The following is a 20,999-nucleotide window of genomic DNA, read 5'->3' as shown; positions in this document are numbered from 1 at the left end:
TCTGCTCCCTACTGCACATGTTTCTCCCACATATGTTAAGGGGCTGCTAATCACTTGAGTGCTCATTTCTATTTTGGTATTTCTTTTCTTTCTTGGACGAGTTATATGTAGTGTTTGGTGTAAAGTGGTTATCAATGTTTCAATTCAGTTAACAAAATGTATTAATTGTAGTAAACTAAGGCATGTGTGGTCATGAGATCTCTGAAATTGTAGGCAAGAACAAAACCTAAAAGTACATGATTGCATAAAGTTGAGGACCATTGTACAAATAAAATAGTGCGGTTTGCAAGACCGTGGTAAAAGAACCTGACTACAGTTGGTGTAGAGAGCCTCAATTATGATCTAAATTTGGAGGCTTGGGTGGTGGAAGAGCCTGGGAGGGATGAAGTGGGTATGTCTGCTTATCCTCTTTGGGGTTGAGGATAATGTTTTTGGTTAGTGGAGCCCCAAGAAGGCTTACAAAGGCTCTAGATCAGGGTGACCTAGGCCCTGGCCTTATGCCAGTGGGGTTGGGGTGTAGGAACCTTACATGAGGAAGACAAGGGTATCTTAGCAGTTAGAGAGGTGTGAAATGGGCAGTGATGGGAGTAATTGTCATCCATGGTGGAAAAAGTTGGCTGTGGTTCCTAGTGTGTTTGGGGGGGGGCAGATTCCCCCTGACTGGTGTGGCTGATTTCCTACCTGTTATCTAGTTTCTATAGTGAGTGCGTATGTCTATTGGGGTTTGTCAGTCTGTTGGTGTTAAGCTGGTAGGGCACAGGGAGCGATTAAGGTGCATCCTTGTGGCTGCCTGGATAACTGTTCCTTTGCATACATGTCTTCCTGGCACTGGAGTTACGTAATAAAGGGGTACAAAGGGGTTCTAATCCATTTGGGTGGCAGCATCAATTTCTGTAAACATAAGTGTTACAGGTCTTGTGTGATATTCATTAAACTTGTAAACGGCAGTTGGTTTTTGCAACAAGGAAGGAGTAGAGTGGATGTTTTGATAATGTGCCCAGACCTCCCAACTATACAGATTTTTGCTTCATTTTTGGTCTGCCCTTCAAAGTTTGTACTTCTGGTACTTCAAAGGCACATTTGCATTTCAGACCACTTATCGTTCGGAAAATGCATGTTAACAAAAATCCTGTTCTAGCAACTTTCTAGGTAGCAGTTTAAAATTTTCCCATGTTTTTGTCAAATTTAGCTTTAGCCAGATTTAATTTACTAAGAGATTGAGAGGTATGCTTCTGCTTTTACATTTATTTAGCTAGTCTGCAAACATTGCAGTCTCAAGTACCACTGTAAAAGCTAGTCTAATATTAATGTTTTACTTGTAGTTTTGGCGACTTTTCCATTGATGTAGGCATTTGTCTTCTACGAATATGCACAATGTGTTGCATATTTTATTTACAGCAAGCGGTGCAGGCTGGAATGCTTTTCCTTTTTTTGACCTGCCCATTAGGGTGATGTATTTCAGACTTCTACAATTGTTATAATACAAAGCTGCGATGGTGCAGTGGTAGCGTTGTCGCCTCACAGCAAGAGGTTCTTCCGTTCGATTCTTAGCTGGAGCACCTTCTGTGTGGAGTCTGCATGTCCTCCCCACGGTCGAGTGGCCTTCAAAAGATGTGTGGGAGTGTCTTCGTTGAAGGTTGGGTGCCGAGCTGGCACCTCGAAACCATAAAAATCTGCCAATCATTAGCGTACCGGAGTTCTGCTGTGGTGACCCCTAACTGGGGAAAAGCCGAAAGAATGAACAAATGTTATAATACTACAGATCCAACAGCATGATGCTTGTTAATTAGACCAAAGTATCCCTCTGTTGTAATTGCAAGCTTTTTTTGGGCTGTATTGCATAGCACTATCTTTTGCTGTTTTATTCATTCCAGTGGTCTATCTTCAAAAATGTTGTCCTGTGGTTGGATGTAATGCAGCCCCCCCATGATGCATTCTTGCAGGGGGTAGTTTTGTATTCTCGGACTCTGTCTTTCTTGTTTATAGACAGAGTATAAAACATGACCCGTGCTCTCTTCTTTGCCTGTTTTTAAAAGCACTTGAGTAAGCAGTTTTTTTTTTGTTAAGCAGTGCTTGACATAATTTGAAAAATAAGAAACTTAAATGTGTTACCGGATATATTTGATTACAAAGTTGATACTCCATAGTTAACATTATGGCCTTGGGAAGGAAAGGTGTCAGCTGTAAATGGTCTAAAATGTGTATCGTGAACTGTTGTACACAATTTGTATGGATGTCCATGTATGGTAATACTTTATTGCAGGCTTGTCGAATTAAGTTTGTCCACACTGTTTTAGTGTTTCATTTGTATGAGAAAATGATCCTGGATCAGTCCGGCGATCTAGATGACAAATATAAGAGCTGTGAATTTGCAAATTTCATCCTAGTCTGTGAAATGTTGTAGCCTGACTACTGCAAGTAATTTGCTGTGAAAGATTTTCTTTGACCACAAACCTTGAATATGATTGGTAAGAATTGTAAGACAAAATGTCAGTTCATTGAAGTACAGAATGGTCTGCATAGAAGTTTAAGTAGCACAGAAAAACTTGTAGCCTTTCTTTGTATGGTGATGGAGGAAATTAGAACAGATGGGAAACCTTGCTTATTTAAGGAGTCCTGCTGGTGGCTGGAATTTATTCTAATGCGTTGTCTAGATAGAGGTCAGGCATTCTTCCATGGAAATGTTGGACATTTTACTTGAAATGTTTACAGGAACTGTCAACAATACAAGCTGAGGCAGCATTTGTGGCTATAACCGGAAGGTTGAAAGGTTGTTGTTTCTGTTTTATATTGGTTTGTGTCTTTCGGCTTTTCCCGGTTAGGGGTCGCCACAGCGGAACTCTGGTCCGCTAATGATTGGTAGTTGACTTTTACGTACCAACTTGCCAGTCCTGACGCACAACCTTCAACTAAGGTACGCCCATTCACACGTCTCCACGCAGAAGACGCTCTAGCTGAGAATCGAACTGGACAGCGTCTTACTTTGAGGCGACAGCGCTACTGCAGCACCACCACTGCAGTCTAGTCCATTATTTTGCTGTAATGGTGTAAAGGGTCTACTTGTGCTATCAGACTTTCCTGGTCAATTGTCTGTAAGTGTATGCTGGCAAAATCGCTTTAGTAATTGGTGTGGTCATAGTGGGACTAGTCTCTGACATGGTACGGATTGGGTGATGAAGTTTTATGCATAAGTGTAAAGGTGTGCAGTCTTGTGAGGAAGGGTGAAAATGGGTGGATGTTCACCTACCTTGCACTTTACTTGAAGTGTAGCAGGCTGGTGAGATTTCAGTTAGCAGTGGGAATGCTGGGAGTGTATTAAAGATGTCCAAAATGGCATTCCACTTCTGGAATTGAACTTTCCCACCCATACTGAATTTGTGTAGGACCCTTAATTCTATGGGAGAATGATTGGCCTGGGTATGTTTACTTCTGAAGTGTTCAGAAGGCATGTCCTCTGCTCGGGAGTGAATGTGATATTTGAGCTGAATTAGGGTTGTTTTGGGTTAAAATGCTGTGACTTTGGAAGATCAGATTTGTAAGTCATTAGGTTTAGAAGGGTGCTTGTTGTATTGGCATGAGTGTTCATTTAGTCTTTGGGGATTTTTGTCAGTTTTGTAGTTTTTGATGTATGTAGTTTAACTTGTAGGATTTGTGAAGGAGAGAATGCGGTCTGTTCTGCGTCATTAAGGGTGTAAGTTTTGTCTCATTGCCTTATGAATGTTCACAAAGTGGAGAGTGCTGTAGCATTTTGGCACTACCTTTGAACCCAGAAGCTGTAATCTGCAAACTTTTGGGTCTAGCTGTAGTGCAAGAATATATGCTTGTTTGTAACTGGAGTGTCTCAGTAATTTTCTGAGCTGCTTTTTTAAGTACAAGCTACATCTTTTTGTGACTTCATTGTATGTGTCTTTGTGCAGATGGTTGTACTGTATTCCCTTTTAGTCTGTTGCGAAGTATTGGGTCCTTTTTGCAGTAATAAATGTAGCATAAAAGATATAATTGAACACTTTAGAGAGCAAGTAGCGGAAAAAGCAAGATGAAGTAATACAGTAGTAGGAGGAAACAGTGTATAAGCAGCTGAATAGTTTAGTTTTTTTTTTTTTTTTGTGAAGTGGAAAGGGCGGAGGAACAGAAGATAATTCAGTGTTAAACTAAGGATCCAACTTGCAGTGGGGGTGGACAACTGCAAAACCACCAAGTTAAGAACAAGGAAGCAATAGGGAGGGTGGCAAACTGCTACTAGCTACACTATTTTAATACAGAAAACATTAAAGAAATGTTTATCACAGCAGAACAGAAGTGAGACTAAATGAAAGTTTTAAACAGAAAAAGGAGCAAAGAAGACTAGTGAATGCTTTTAATTGCGAATCTGTTATGATGCACTTTTTGGCAGGAAAACTAGAGCAAGCAAACAGATGCTTAAATGGGAGAGAATCCCTTGTTAATACCTTTCACACAGTGAAACCTGGTTAAAAAAGCTTTAGACAGTAACAAAAGCGATTTAATAGGCCCAGTAAGGCAGACAATTGCAGTTAACAGTGCAGATTAGTTTATAGCAATAGAATGAGTAAAAAGTAGACATCAGACTAGTTTATAGCAATAAAATGAGTAAAAAGTAGACTGCAGACTAAGTACCATAAATGGTAAGAATAAGCAATAACGAATTGGAAAAACTGAGATTCCAGAAGAACTTTGTTGGGAAGGCCGTGGTCACTGGTGTGTAACTGCTTTTTGAGGTGTATGTAATAACATTTGGTTTACAAGGTATCCTCTGACCCAGTGCTGATGGGTTTACTGCTAGCCAGCATGACTTGGTCTGTGTATCAAAAGCTCTTCAAGATCAAAAGAACAGTGGATGGAGAGGTGCATCTTGCAGGGTGGGGTACAGCTGCTCTGGAACAGACCCCTTGATTTATGTAAAATTTGGAGCTATGGCTGGAGAAACAATTTATCCCAGGGCTGCCTCTTGTTGACCATGGGGTGGATAAACCCATGCCAATACCTAAATGGGATAGGTTGTACTTTTGTTGCTCAACTTAACCTCTTTCCCAGTGTATAAAGTATATTGTGCTACTTACCAACCTCCATGTCTAGACTGGAATACAACTTACAGAACTTGGTAGTTGACTTCACTCTGACCAAAGTCACTGCCTTCACAGTAAGGGTATTTAAAACAATTTCTGGAGAAAGCTTGTCATTCTCAAACTCCCCAATACTTTCTGTTCCCAACAGTACTTGCACTGTAGAAAAATCCAGTTTTCATTTATTGGATGCTATTGACTGAAATCACACAATGCCATCTTTTACTGGCAGTCTTGTTTAATGGTTAATATAACTTGCTACCAGCAATGTATTTTAGTATCTAGAAGAACTTTATTCATGCTCGTTTCTTCACCTTTAAAGAAAATTATGCATTTAGAGAAAAAAATAGGTAAATGTTGGCACACGCAGAGGGTTTTAAATGCAAACCTAGATGTCTGAAGCTTGGGATTTTCCTCTGTGCATCTTGACTTACTTGGGTGGCGTACTCCAGGAATTCTAACCTGAAATGGCTGGTACTTGCGTGGTCCCACACAGAAATTTCTTGAGCATCAGTTAGATTTTCTTTTAACGTCATTTTATTAAGTGGCCTTTATCTGCAACATTCTGTTGCTGGCAAAATTAGTTCTTTTACTTGTGACCACCACGGTTTGTGAAATTTCTTAAATGGCATTTATTTTACATTTGTTGACTGGGATAGTCCGACTGGATACATTTCCATTTTCAGTGGAGTCCCGAGGAGAAGTCCAAGGTGGAATAAACTGGAAAAAAAAAATCATAAAATGATTAAGTTGCACACAGTTTACAGGCTCCAGTTGAGCAAGTAGGTAATATAATCGTACATTTTTAAAATTATGACAAATTGACTAGGCAATGTAATATGATTACAGACTAGAGTAGTATGTAGTCTGGTTTTGAACAAGGACATAGCCAGTGAATTTTAAAGTTAGCTTGAGGGTTTAAGATTAAGATGAGACACATAGTCTGAAAGCTCAGTCATGTCTCTCTTCATATAGTCCAGAGAGGTACGTCTCAAGTCGTTCATACCAACATGGATTATCACAGAGTAATAAGAGTACCTGTTGTTGAGGGAACTGAGTGCATGTGTGATACGGCGGATCCTGGCACCTGAGAGACAGCTGACCATGACCTTTTCCTTTCATAATGGAATCACCTGTGACTAATATGCTTGGTTTTATGTTTTGCCTTAAGGGCTTGACAGGTGAGACACTGGTACGTGAGCTATTGTGTGTACTGTGTTCTGCAAAGGATGTATTATGTGTAGCGTGCTTGTGTTTGGATCTACTTCAGTAGACTGAAATGCCATAATGCCTATATTTAGAAAGTTGAGATGAAAAGATCAGAAATTAACTTTAACTATAAATAAATAAATAAATAAATGAAATAAAATAATTTTAATTTTGCTGTCACTGTTAAAAATTGAATCACCTGATGCACATGTCCAGAAGCACCACAGAGGTTTAGAATGGAGATCTTGCTGCAGTTACAAAAACATATTCGTCATTTAAGTATAATATGTAAGCCAAAACTTTTACATGTTTAATGATTATATATAGAGATCACCTTACAGTGAGGATTGGAAAATTTACCCTTTTGCCTACTGTATTTATTTATTCCATTTTGGTGACCGGGGAGGTCCACTGGGCTCGAGAGCCCATTTTCAGTGGAGGCCCGGGGAGAAAAGCTCCACGATACAAAGTTACATCACATAATGAATTACAAAGAAAAATATTTGCATTACAATCAATAGGTAGTATTACAAAAACAGGTAGAATTGTAGTCAAACAGGTATCATTCACTAAAGCAACAAAGATATTAAAGAATTGTCCAGGAGGATGGGTGGCATAGAGCATAATGGCTGGATGTTAATATTAGTTACAGTTATAATCTAAGTCTATGAGAGACGTTAGAAAGGTACGAAGGTTAGCCAGCTATTGCGATCTCGGAGTTGGTATATCTAATTTGCAGGGGTGTGGGGGCACAGCCCCCCCCCCATATGCGAGGATGCAGGGGGGGCTTACCCCCTGCAAAAATAGTTGAAAACCTTTTTTTTTTTAATTGATATGTTTGAATGAGTAGGCTGTTTATTGGAGTTTGGCTTGATCTTCATGGTGCTTCCGGACATGCGCATTAGGTGATTTGATTTTTAATAGTTTGGGCATTAACTTTCGCAGAGCTTCATTTGCGATGTTTTCAACTCGTTTTTTTTTTTAAATGTCAGCATTATGGTATGTTGATCTACTAAACTAGATACAATATTTTAAAGGCAAACACTGCACTGCAGGATACCTAGACATAGACTAAAAATCAAGATGCCATGCTTCCATGTCGGCAGACTCTGGAATTACATATAAAAATATAGAAAAGTACATAAGAGTTCAAAATTGGTGTTAAAATACAGGAAACATCAAGTCATAATGAAATGCACATTTTTTTTCAGTCTATGAGTGCGTTTCCCCTTTAACTAACTGAAACTGCCATCTGACTGGGGATTTTTGTCAAAACAGTGGTACTAAAAAGTTGTCCCAGAAATGGCGAAATTGAAGTGCATTAACCCACCAGATGCGCAGTAGCAAGCCCCTCCCAAACCCCGCCTGCGAGCATGTTGCTTACTACGGCCACGGCTCCGAGCATGCAGATTGCTGCGCCCACCGCCTTGCATTCATATGTTTGACTACAGAGCTCAATAACCGAAGGTAAACAAACTTTTTAACAAACGCATAAAACAATATTGGCATCGTTGACTACTAATGACTCAGTAATAATAACGCGCATGCGATTGCTTTAAAATCTCACCACCTTGCAATAGAAAAACACATTCATATGTTTGACTACAATGCTCAATAACCGAAGGTAAACAAAGAATTAACAAACCCAAAAACCAAAGTAATAATAATGCGGATGCCATTGCTTTCAAATCAAACTTAGATTTTTATTTGGCAAACAAATCTTAACCAAAGATAAACACAATACTGGCATAGTTGACTACTATTTCAATTTCAAAGACAGCAAAGCAGTCAAGGGAGTCAGTTTTCCTTGTCAGACCCTTCATCTAGATCGACTGCTTGAGCGTCCTGGTACTCTTTGAGATGACTAAAAAAATTTTGAAACAGAGTGTCAAAGTCATGTCCATACTTAGATCTCCACATATACTATACGTCTAAATAACTGGGCACCATGTCTGCCCTTGATCCGTTCATTGTCTTAAACTGCTTCTTGCACTTTGCCTACATAGCTTCCACGGAGTTGGTATGGGCACCTGTTTGGGGATCCACAAAATTTCGGCTATGATTTACGGTCTGGTGTTGGTAGTGCATCCCTGGTATTTGGGCAATCCCATGGTAGGCTGCCCACTGGTCAGAAATTATTGTGGTTCTTGGCAACACATGTTTCTTGATGAGTGGCAGCAAAGTAGCTGCATCACATTTCTCTACAAATGTGAGAAAGCCACTCTTCCGATCTCAGTCATACAGCCTGAAAACCCAGAGGTCCTGCTTAGCCAAGTTTCGCTCCTGGTTGTACTTGGCACGAACAAGAAGGCTTTCATTTATTTGCACTACAGTCCCCAGACCACCGAGCAGCATGGGATCCTGTAGTAGTTTCCAACTGCAGATGTCTCTGCAGAACTGATACCAGTCCACCACTGACCTTGCAGAAACACCAAGGTGGGCCGCAGCCATTACTGCAGGGAACTGCCACAGCCAGCAGTAAAGAAGCTTTACCAGACATTGTAGAGGCAGTCTACTTTTGCAAAAGTAGGTACCAGTGAGCAGCCCACTCTTTCTTCTTCATGCCTTTGCAGGGCATTTCCACAGGTAGGTGGACTTGTGAGGTGCAAGTGTAGCCCTGCTTCCACATATCAAGCATTTCTTCTCCTTGGGCATTATCCCAAACGACTGCAGGAAGGCTATGACTGCCATTAGAGATGAAGTTATTTCACCAATGCGCTTCCCGTTGAATGTAGACATTGCGAAACCATCAGCAGAAAGTAACAGAACTGCAGGGACAGTATGAACGCTTTATATAGTAAATGAACATCATCGAACATTTTGCTGCCATTGTTTGAGAACTGTTAAGAGAAACTGGCGTGCTAAGGATGTGTTAACTGCACTTGTAATAGCATATATTATTTGAATGGATAGGGATAATTACTCAACGCAACACCTTCATGTACATCTGTATTATTTGAATGGAAAGGGCATTACTTTATTATAACACCTTTAAGTAGTCTTTGCATTTGAACGGAAAGTGCATTAATCTTAGTGTTCTGTCGTTAATTGAGCTGTTTATAAGTATAACAAACAGTAAGTATTAGCACTGTGTGTCAATGGATAGGGATAAATACTCGATGCAACACCTTCACGTACATCGTGTAATTTCAGTGGAAATCTGTAGTGTTCTGTGAGCATAATAAACAGTAAGTTTATAATATTATTATTCAATGGAAATCTGTAGTGTTCTGTGTGTATAATAAACAGTAAGCAAGCACTGTGTGTCAATCACGGTAGATTGTCGTTAATCCACGCCCAACGGCATGTCAATCACGGCGGACACGCCCATTCCTTCGCGAACTCAACGGTGGGTTAATACACTTCAATTACGCCCCGGAAACACCCACATGCAGTTTCGTATCGTTATATGCTTACTGTATTTGTAGCTTATATCTCCATAATACACATATATTCAATTACTGAAATGTACAAATTACTCTTCCAGAAGCAACTTTTTCTCTGAAAACATATTGCTGGCGACAATACTAATATAATTAAAAAAAAAGGCTTCTCCTGCCACCCCTCGGAAAAGCACGTAATAGTACGTGCAGCCGAATAAAGGAAAAACGTCATCAACCACATTATAAAGCGGACTGACCGCGAGTTTTCTTTCTTTTGCAAGTGCGTTGTGTGGTATTATATCGATAGTGGCTTGTTGTTTAACTTGCGTATGTGTAGGGTTAATATTTTTGTAGTAGTTTATCTCTGTGCTGGTGTATTGAGTTGATCAAGTTTTATTGACTGATTAAGATTCAGTGAACCGTGTGGAGGAACTTTTAAAATGTTTTGATGTAATGTCAGTGGTGATCAGGGTTCCGTATTCGATTAGTTTTTAAAGTATGTATGGAACCGCGGTCATGCTGCAATTGTAGCTGTAATGTTGGGGTTTACTGGCATATCCTTGCGGTATTTTAGGGTATGTTTGGAGTAGTATGGTAAAAAGGGTGTTTTGGGGGAGGCATTAGTTAACTCGATGCAGCCTAATTCTTTTCTCTGTATGTTTCGTTTCTGGGGGAGGGGCAGGTCAGGCCGTTTGGCCCGAAGCTGTGCAATTTTGCTCACGTACCGGTGTGCTGTCAGCTGGCGGTGTCCGACTTGCTCTGTATTCGCCACTCATATGAGCTGGATAGCTTGAATAATTGCAAAACCAGGCTGGCCTAAAAAATATATTTAATCTTTTTTAGTGGTTTCTTTGGTAAGTGGTTGTAATAGCAGTCGATGCCGATTACTTGGCTGGCACCATCTGCCTTACTAAAATGTATTTTGGTTAGTCTGCAGATGTGAAGGGTTAACAAGGGTGCCTTTCCTATTCGGAGTTTGGCCGCCTGATAAACCATGGAAAGGCTAAGGCTTTTTTGGCGGGGCAGTTAGTGCGATTGCTTTCATGATGCTAGTTAAGCTATTTTAATCGCTAAATCAGTTTATATTACTATATCATTTTTTTAATTTAATACTGTATCAGACCATTAACGACCGATTTTAATTATATTCCACTTGATTATATTTTCTTTGCTTACACATTTCTTATGTGTATCAGTCTCGTTAAATTTTGATGTAACGTGCTCTTTTAATTGTGTATTTTGATATGGATATTGTCTGTTCAACTTGTGTAATTGTATTTATATTTGCTTTTGAACATTGCGAGTTTTTATTCATTGCCTAACTTAACATGGGTTCAAGTCATTTGGTTAAACAAGTAATTTACTGCATACCCCACTAGATGCGTAGTAGTAAGGACCGCCCTGCATGAAGAGCTTTGTATAAACATTAGAGGACCATACTCAGAAATATTTGTATACTAAACATTGTTATTACCTACTTGAACGACCAGAGTATGGTGCATTTATAAAAAAAGTATTACGCTATTACATTGAGAATTACAATTCTTGAAAAGGGGTGCGCAGGATATGCGGCATGTATTAGACTTAAAATTACAATTTGGTGAATATGCGGGTGTCGACATTTTTCGGAGGTCTTTTTTAATTGCATCTATTAATTTTCCCAGTGACTCATTCTATCTCCACAAATATGTTTAAAGAAAGGTTGAAGGTGCAGGGGGGCTTGCCCCCCCCCAAGCAATTACTTCACAAAATTATAATTAAAGATGCAAAAAAAGTCTGTTTACACCGAATATTAATCGTTTCACTGAATAAGCACGGCTTGTCATGCAGCTATTTTCCACGCAACAACAGGGCTTGCCCTCCATCACTTTGGCCACGTCCATTTCTGCGCGAAAATCGCGGTGGGGTAGTGTTCTAATGTAAAGCCTCTGTGGCTAAAGGGGATTTAAGTTAGTCTGGGACAGTTGAGAAATATAAATGTGACTGCATGAGCTGGTATGATGGTATTACCTGTTAGACTTCTGAAACTGATGATGAAGTCAAAATTAATGTCTGACCGGCTCGTACGTTTATATTGGAATTGTCCCTTAACTTGTTTTGTTGTGAACTTCGTGTGCTTAGAACGTAACTTTGGCACTGTTATTGCCCCCATGTTTGCTAGCCATTAAGCCTTAATCTGACACTACAGTGCTCCAAGGCCACCAGCCAGGCAACCGTGAGTGCTTTGTCTTATGAGATCACGTTTACCTTCTCTTCTCTCGAATGTCCCTGGTGATGTGATGGTGCCGTTGCAAAGTTGGTCTCTGCTCCCTACTGCACATGTTTCTCCCACATATGTTAAGGGGCTGCTAATCACTTGAGTGCTCATTTCTATTTTGGTATTTATTTTCTTTCTTGGGGACGAGTTATATGTAGTGTTTGGTGTAAAGTGGTTATCAATGTTTCAATTCAGTTAACAAAATGTATTAATTGTAGTAAACTAAGGCATGTGTGGTCATGAGATCTCTGAAATTGTAGGCAAGAACAAAACCTAAAAGTACATGATTGCATAAAGTTGAGGACCATTGTACAAATAAAATAGTGTGGTTTGCAAGACCGTGGTAAAAGAACCTGACTACAGTTGGTGTAGAGAGCCTCAATTATGATCTAAATTTGGAGGCTTGGGTGGTGGAAGAGCCTGGGAGGGATGAAGTGTGTATGTCTGCTTATCCTCTTTGAGGTTGAGGATAATGTTTTTGGTTAGTGGAGCCCCAAGAAGGCTTACAAAGGCTCTAGATCAGGGTGACCTAGGCCCTGGCCTTATGCCAGTGGGGTTGGGGTGTAGGAACCTTACATGAGGAAGACAAGGGTGTCTTATCAGTTAGAGAGGTGTGAAATGGGCAGTGATTGCAGTAATTGTCATCCATGGTGGAAAAAGTTGGCTGTGGTTCCTAGTGTGTTTTGGGGGGGGCAGATTCCCCCTGACTGGTGTGGCTGATTTCCTACCTGTTATCTAGTTTCTATAGTGAGTGCATATGTCTATTGGGGTTTGTCAGTCTGTTGGTGTTAAGCTGGTAGGGCACAGGGAGAGATTAATGTGCATCCTTGTGGCTGCCTGGATAACTGCTCCTTTGCATACATGTCTTCCTGGCACTGGAGTTACTTAATAAAGGGGTACGAAGGGGTTCTAATCCATTTGGGTGGCAGCATCAATTTCTGTAAACATAAGTGTTACAGGTCTTGTGTGATATTCATTATACTTGTAAATGGCAGTTGGGTTTTGCAACAAGGAAGGAGTAGAGTGGATGTTTTGATAATGTGCCCAGACCTCCCAACTATACAGATTTTTGCTTCATTTTTGGTCTGCCCTTCAAAATTTGTACTTCTGGTACTTCACAAAGGCACACACGCATTTCAGACCACTTATCGTTCGGAAAATGCATCCTGTTCTTGCAACTTTCTAGGTAGCAGTTTAAAATTTTCCCATGTTTTTGTCAAATTTAGCTTTAGCCAGATTTAATTTACTAAGAGATTGAGAGGTATGCTTCTGCTTTTACATTTATTTAGCTAGTCTGCAAACATTGCAGTCTCAAGTACCACTGTAAAAGCTAGTCTAATATTAATGTTTTACTTGTAGTTTTGGCGACTTTTTGTTGATGTAGGCATTTGTCTTCTACGAATATGCACAATGTGTTGCATATTTTATTTACAGCAAGCGGTGCAGGCTGGAATGCTTTTCCTTTTTTTGACCTGCCCATTAGGGTGATGTATTTCAGACTTCTACAATTGTTATAATACAAAGCTGCGATGGTGCAGTGGTAGCGTTGTCGCCTCACAGCAAGAGGTTCTTCCGTTCGATTCTTAGCTGGAGTGCCTTCTGTGTGGAGTCTGCATGTCCTCCCCACGGTCGAGTGGCCTTCAAAAGATGTGTGAGTGTCTTCGTTGAAGGTTGGGCGCCAAGCTGGCACCTCGGCACCATAAAAAGCTGCCAATCATTAGCGGACCGGAGTTCTGCTGTGGCGACCCCTAACTGGGAAAAGCGGAAAGAATGAACAAATGTTATAATACTACAGATCCAACAGCATGATGCTTGCAGCATGATGCTTGTTAATTAGACCAAAGTATCACTCTGTTGTAATTGCAAGCTTTTTTGGGGCTCTATTGCATAGCACTATCTTTTGCTGTTTTATTCATTCCAGTGGTCTACCTTCAAAAATGTTGTCCTGTGGGTGGATGTAATGCAGCCCCCCCATGATGCGTTCCTGCAGGGGGTAGTTTTGTATGCTCGGAGTCTGTCTTTCTTGTTTACAGACAGTATAAAACATGACCCGTGCTCTCTTCTTTGCCTATTTTTAAAAGCACTGGAGTAAGCAGTTTTTTTTTTGTAAAGCAGTGCTTGACATAATTTGAAAAATAAGAAACTTAAATGTGTTGCCGGATATATTTGATTACAAAGTTGATACTCCATAGTTAACATTATGGCCTTGGGAAGGAAAGGTGTCAGCTGTAAATGGTCTAAAATGTGTATCGTGAACTGTTGTACACAGTTTGTATGGATGTCCATGTATGGTAATACTTTATTGCAGGCTTGTCGAATTAAGTTTGTCCACACTGTTTTAGTGTTTCATTTGTATGAGAAAATGATCCTGGATCAGTCCAGCTATCCAGATGACAAATATAAGAGCTGTGAATTTTCAAATTTCATCCTAGTGGGTGAAATGTTGTAGCTTGACTACTGCAAGTAATTTGCTGTGAAAGATTTTCTTTGACCACAAACCTTGAATATGATTGGTAAGAATTGTAAGACTAAATGTCAGTTCATTGAAGTGCAGAATGGTCTGCATAGAAGTTTAAGTAGCACAGAAAAACTTGTAGCCTTTCTTTGTATGGTGATGGAGAAAATTAGAACAGACGGGAAACCTTGCTTATTTAAGGAGTCCTGCTGGTGGCTGGAATTTATTCTAATGCGTTGTCTAGATAGAGGTCAGGCATTCTTCCATGGAAATGTTGGACATTTTACTTGAAATGTTTATAGGAACTGTCAACAATACAAGCTGAGGCAGCATTTGTGGCTATAACCGGAAGGTTGTTGTTTCTGTTTTATATTGGTTTGTGTCTTTCGGCTTTTCCCGGTTAGGGGTCGGCACAGCGGAACTCTGGTCCGCTAATGATTGGTAGTTGACTTTTACGTACCAGCTTGCCAGTCCTGACGCACAACCTTCAACTAAGGTACGCCCATTCACGCATGTCTCCATGCAGAAGACGCTCTAGCTGAGAATCGAACTGGACAGCGTCTTACTGTGACGCGACAGCGCTACTGTAGCACCACCACCGCAGTTTAGTCCATTATTTTGCTGTAATGGTGTAAAGGGTCTACTTGTGCTATCAGACTTTCCTGGTAAATTGTCTGCAAGTGTACGCTGGCAAAATCACTTTAGTAATTGGTGTGGTCATAGTGGGACTAGTCTCTGACATGGTACAGACTGGGTGATGAAGTTTTATGCACAAGTGTAAAGGTGTGCAGTCTTGTGAGGAAGTGTGAAAATTTGTGGATGATCACCTACCTTGCACTATACTGGAAGTGTAGCAGGCTGGTGAGATTTCAGTTAGCAGTGGGAATGCTAGGAGTGTATTAAAGATGTCCAAAAAGCATGCCACTTCTGGAATTGAACTTTCCCACCCATACTGAATTTGTATAGGACCCTTAATTCTATGGGAGAATGATTGGCCTGGGTATGTTTACTTCTGAAGTGTTCAGAACGCATGTCTTCTGCTCGGGAGTGAATGTGATATTTTAGCTGAATTAGGGTTGTTTTGGTTGTAAAATGCTGTGACTTTGGAAGATCAGATTTGTAAGTCATTAGGTTTAGAAGGGTGCTTGTTGTATTGGCATGAGTGTTCATTTAGTCTTTGGGGATTTTTGTCAGTTTTGTAGTTTTTGATCTATGTAGTTTAACTTGTAGGATTTGTAAAGGAGAGAATGCGGTCTGTTCTGCGTCATTAAGGGTGTAAGTTTTGTCTCATTGCCTTATGAATGTTCACAAAGTGGAGAGTGCTGTAGCATTTTGGCACTACCTTTGAACCCAGAAGCTGTAATCTGCAAACTTTTGGGTCTAGCTGTAGTGCAAGAATATATGCTTGTTTGTAACTGGAGCGTCTCAGTAATTTTCTGAGCTGCTTTTTTAAGTACAAGCTACATCTTTTTGTGACTTCATTGTATGTGTCTTTGTGCAGATGATTGTACTGTATTCCCTTTTAGACTGTTGGGACGTATTGGGTCCTTTTTGTAGTAATAAATGTAGCATAAAATATATGATTGAACACTTTAGAGAGCAAGTAGCAGAAAAAGCAAGATGAAGTAATACAGTAGTAGGAGGAAACAGTGTATAAGCAGCTGAATAGTTTTTTTTTTTTTTTTTGTGAAGTGGAAAGGGCGGAGGAACAGAAGATAATTCAGTGATGTAATGGGATCCTATCTCGCCTACATTCATAACTGATGGGTTCGGCTCCGACTCGGCCACTATATAGTAGAACGAAGTCTCTAATTGGCTGGGCTACCCCTTATCCCAGAATGCACCACGCCTGCTTCCCCAGATCTCGTTTGCCGCTTTTCAAGCTAGACGTGGTCTCGACTTGGCTGAAGCTAAGTGATTTATTGTTACTTTTTTGGTCTTTTGAACTAGGGGTTTCTTCACTATTTCAACAAACAGCTGTTTTAACAGCTATACGTGTGTGTGTGTTAACCTTTTTCATTGTGATTGAAATTTTTATTTATTTACCGGGCAAGGCCCATTTAAGTTAGAGGGTCTTTGCCCTTATTTGTGAGTTAATGTGTTGATTTTTTTTTTGCATATTTGTAGTTGTCTTATAGTCCTGCTTATCGAGTAAGCCCGTTTTTAGTTAGAGGGCTTCTGTCCGTTTGGTGTTCTGTAACTCGGGCCAGTCCCGCTTTTGAGTCAAGGGCTCGAGCCCTACTTTAAGGTTGTTGTTTTTGTGTGGTTAAAAGATAGTGGTGTGATACGATGTCTAAGGAGCAAAAGTCTGGTTTTAAAAAGTGCACCAAGTGCAACTACAAAATGTCTATTACTGATAGTCATGCTGTTTGTGTATATTGTTTAGGACCGAAACATCTGCAGGAAACATGTAGTGTTTGTCATGCTTTTTCCTCTAGGATCCTTCAAGAACGTAAAAATAAATTGATCCTCAAGGGCCTTATTATGCCCTCCTTTGAGGAAGCTTTGGCTTCTCCCTCCTCTCCAGCTTTGAAAAAGAAAAGGTCGTCAGCTCCGACCAGTCCGTTGGAACCGACTTCCAAGAAGCATAGGTCGACCTCTTCTTCCTCGGCTCCAATGGCTTCGGAGCCTCGAGTGGAACGGTCTGCCTCAATACCTCTTTCCTCGGCTCCATTGGTGTCGGAGCCGCAGGTTGGGGGATCGAGAGGCGAATCATCTGCTTCGGCTCCTTTGGTCTCGGTGCCGTTGGAGGTGTGCAGCTCAGACTCTCCTCCCTCGGCCCCGAAGTCCCCTTCGGTGCCGATACTTATACATATGGCTCCGGATCCGGTGCCAATAGTGTTGGAGCCGTTTCGGAGCCGGTCCCCTGGTCTGTTGGAGCCGAGAGAGAAGTCGTCTCGAGCCCCATCTGTTTCCTCTAAATCCTCCAGATTGTCTGATTCAGATTTGGACAGAGTTATCCAGAGGCTTTTCCAGTCCCCGGTTTTTGCAAAAATGGTCTCGGCTCCAGAGCCAGTTCCCACTTCGACACATCCGATTCCTCCTCCAACCTCCTCGGAGCCATTGGAGTCGGTGATGGTAGAGCGGAGCTGTCCAGTTGGAACCGAGACTCCCTCGGAGCCTCTCGGTTCCGACCGTCATTCCTACCCTGTCTTCAGCGTCAGGGTTCGGTACCGGGACATCCTCGGTCGGGGCCGAGGGGAACACTTTGGAACTGGTAGCTTCGGTGCCTAGTCTCCCCCTCGGAGCGTCGGCTGCAGGGATTCCCGGTACCGTTGTGGTCTCTCAGCCGGTGTCCTCTGTAGAGTCTGGAGGTCCTGCCTTTGAGGCCATGAGGAGTGCGCTGGCCATGTCCTTGCCGGCTCAGCAAGTCTCTACCTCACCGTCCCTAGACTTGGGAACTGGTGCTTCTGGTGTACCTCAACTCCATGACAGCGGGGCCCCAGAGCCTGAGGATACCCTCTTGGGGGTATCCCTTCTCCCAGGGGGTCCTTCTGATTCCGCTTCAGATGAACCTCCAAGAAAAAACTTGTGCAAGAGGAAGCACGTTGACTCCCAAGATGAGACTATCACATCAGATACTGACCTCGATGATGTGGAGGGGTCCCCTAGATCGTCCTCGGATGACGTCTCATTCTCGGATATCCTCGAGATCTTGAGACAGAGAGGCGATTGGCAGTCCAAAACCCCTTCCGCAGAGGAGTCAGTTTTCCTCAAGGCTTTTGGGGCCCAGCCCTCCACCTCCTGGGTGTCTCCGCCCTTCGATGAATTGCTAGATTTAGTTTCTCGAAGGGTGTGGGAACACCCTGACTCTGTGGAACCGGTACCTGCTATGCCTAACAAGTTTCTTTCAGCCCCTCCTGAAAAGGAATTTTTGACAAAAGGAGTTGCAGTAGATGCGATGGTGGTGGCATCTGCCACTCAGCAGGACGTGGCAGAGGCTTCAACGTCTATTCACCCTCCTAATAAGGATTCCAGGAGCATGGATAGGTACGGGAAGCGTACCCTGTCTTCAGCGGCCTTTACCCTGCGGTCGCTGAATTATCTTTGTCATTTTACCAGGCTCCAAAGAGACCTCTTCAAAGAGTTGGGTGAGTCTCTTACGGGTAACCTTCCTGAGGCGTTGGCCCAAACTGTTGGCACCCAGATGACTACCCTATCTTCGATAGTCAACTCGTCCATGAGGCTCATCTCATATGCGGCCGAAGGGGCGAGTAGAGCAGCGGGAACAGGCGTGGCTCTTAGAAAACACGCCTGGTTACGCTTGTGTCCTTTTGCGGAGGCCTTTAAGTCTTCCTTCACCGACGCCCCCTTTGATGGGTCCTCCTTGTTTGGATCCAAGGTGAAGGACACACTGACTCGATGCGAGCAGGAGGGCAAGACCTTGACTGCCGTGGGGGCCCATTTTTCTGCTCCCTCTAGACCTTACCCCAAGGCCCAGAGAGGAGGGAAAATGTGGTTCAGAAAATCTCAAAGGTCTTTCCCTACTCCACCGAGTGATCCCCCCTCTAGAGGCAGGGGGGGGATTCAGGAAGACGCCGCCCCAGAGGCGGCAGAGGCCCCCGAAATTCTGGACACAGCGATTCCTTTCTTGGTCCATCCTGCACTCAAAGTCCCTGAGACGTGGCCCGACTGCACATCTCCGGAGCCAGTCGGGGGTCGCTTTGCGGAACACCCACAGGCTTGAGAATCTATCACCAAGGATCATTGGGTGCTCCAAACCATAACCGGAGGTTATCTCATCCCTTTCATCAAGCCCCCTCCTCCTATGAGGAAAATCCCAGATGTGCCACCCAGTCAGCGGGATCAAGCAGCGGTCGAGGTCTCAAAGCTGCTAAGAAAAGGAGTCATCCAGCCTGTCCCCGCCGACCAGATCGGATCAGGAACTTACTCAAGACTATTTTTGGTGCCAAAAAAGACAGGGGACTTGAGGCCCATTTTGGACCTAAAATCATTGAATCGCTTTGTAAAGAAATCCAAATTCCGAATGGTCACCCTTCAGTCCATTCTCCCGTTATTGGAGAAGGATGTCTGGATGTGCTCCATAGATCTCAAGGACGCTTACTATCACATCCTGATAAGGCAAGAGTCCAGGAGTCACTTCCGCTTCCGCCTGGGAACCAGTCATTTCCAGTTCCGAGCACTGCCCTTTGGTCTCAACACAGCCCCCAGGGTGTTCACCAAGTGTCTGACAGTAGTGACATCTCACTTGAGAAGTCTAGGATTCCAAGTGTTTCCCTATCTTGACGACTGGCTCCTTACTGCCACCACCAAGCATCTATTAGTTCGAGCGCTTTTGACCACAGTCAGTTTGGGTCATTCACTAGGAATCACGCTCAATTGGGGAAAATCTGTGCTGCAGCCGTCTCAGCGTATTACCTTTATAGGCGCAGAGTTAGACACAAGAAGAATGCGGGCATTCTTGCCGGTAAAAAGGATTCGGGTCCTGCAGTCTCAGGTTCAAACCTTGCTACCCAGTTCACGAGTTCAGGCCAGACTGATTCTGCAGTTATTGGGCAAGATGGCTTCGACTATTCTACCAGTCCCTTTAGCCAGGCTGCACATGCGGGTGCTGCAATGGCTACTGTCGGTTCAATGGTCCTTTCAAGATCTCCCCTTGAACCATTTGGTCCAGATTACGGTTATTTGCCGTCGGGACCTATGTTGGTGGCTGCTTCGGTCCAACCTGGACAGGGGCGACCCTTTGCCCTTCAGCCTCCCGTCGCCACGGTGACCACGGACGCCTCCCAGATGGGGGGGGGGGCATTATCTGGACAGGTCTGTCCAAGGTACGTGGCAGGCTCACGAAACGCACTTACATATCAATATCCTGGAAATGAGAGCGGTGCTACTGGTGTTGCAAGCACTTCATCATGTTCTCCCCCGGGGCACTATCGTGATTCTATCCGACAACATGTCGGTAGTCTGGTACATAAACAAGCAAGGCGGAACCAGGTCCTACCCTCTTTGCCGAGAGGCCATGAGAGTGTGGCATTGGGCGATTTCTACCCAGCGTTTCCTTGTGGCACCGCACATTCCGGGGAAATCCAATGTGATTGCAGACAGGCTGAGCAGGACCCTCCTGTTGCCTCACGAGTGGTCTCTCAGCGACAGGGTGGCTGCAAACATTTTCGCCAACTGGGGCCTCCCTTGTTGCGACTTGTTTGCCAGCCCTCACAATGCGAAATGCAGGGAGTTCTTAACTCTGACTCCCTCTCAGGGGCAGATTCCCAGGGACGCTCTAGCCCACAGTTGGCCCCCCGGTCTACTTTACGCCTTCCCTCCAGTTCCCCTTCTCCCGAAGGTGATACAGAAGGTGATTTATCTAGGAAGCGACATGATTCTGATCACTCCATACTGGCCTTGTCAGGTTTGGTTCCCCTTCCTTCTGAGGTATGCGGTGGAGAAACCATGGTTTCTGGACCTAGTGCCCGACCTGTTAACTCATCAGTTGGGACAGTCTCATCCATCCCTCAGGTCCTTGCGGTTGGCAGCCTGGTTACTCCACTTCCAACCTTAGTCAGACATAACTCTTTTTCTCCTGACGTCATCCACATATTGTCCTCTTCTCACAAACCTTCCACTATTAAACTATATTCCAGTAAGTGGAAGAG

General features: G+C 42.9%; 2 non-coding genes across 2 annotated transcripts; both read left to right on the top strand.

Moving 5' to 3' along the window:
• The first annotated feature begins 3,751 nt into the window (after positions 1 to 3,751).
• Positions 3,752 to 3,884, top strand: LOC122800610. Its single transcript, XR_006364613.1, has one exon. It is a non-coding gene; the product is annotated as a small nucleolar RNA SNORA76 (small nucleolar RNA).
• Positions 3,885 to 15,720: 11,836 nt separating this feature from the next.
• LOC122800609 lies at positions 15,721 to 15,853 on the top strand. The gene has a single exon (XR_006364612.1). It is a non-coding gene; the product is annotated as a small nucleolar RNA SNORA76 (small nucleolar RNA).
• The last annotated feature ends 5,146 nt before the right edge of the window (positions 15,854 to 20,999 follow it).

This window comes from Protopterus annectens, chromosome 4.part0 (assembly GCF_019279795.1).
Source record: "Protopterus annectens isolate FY-2018-M chromosome 4.part0, PAN1.0, whole genome shotgun sequence".
In the NCBI taxonomy this organism is placed as follows: Eukaryota; Metazoa; Chordata; order Ceratodontiformes; family Protopteridae; genus Protopterus; species Protopterus annectens.
This window is presented reverse-complemented; position numbering and strand designations above follow the sequence as displayed.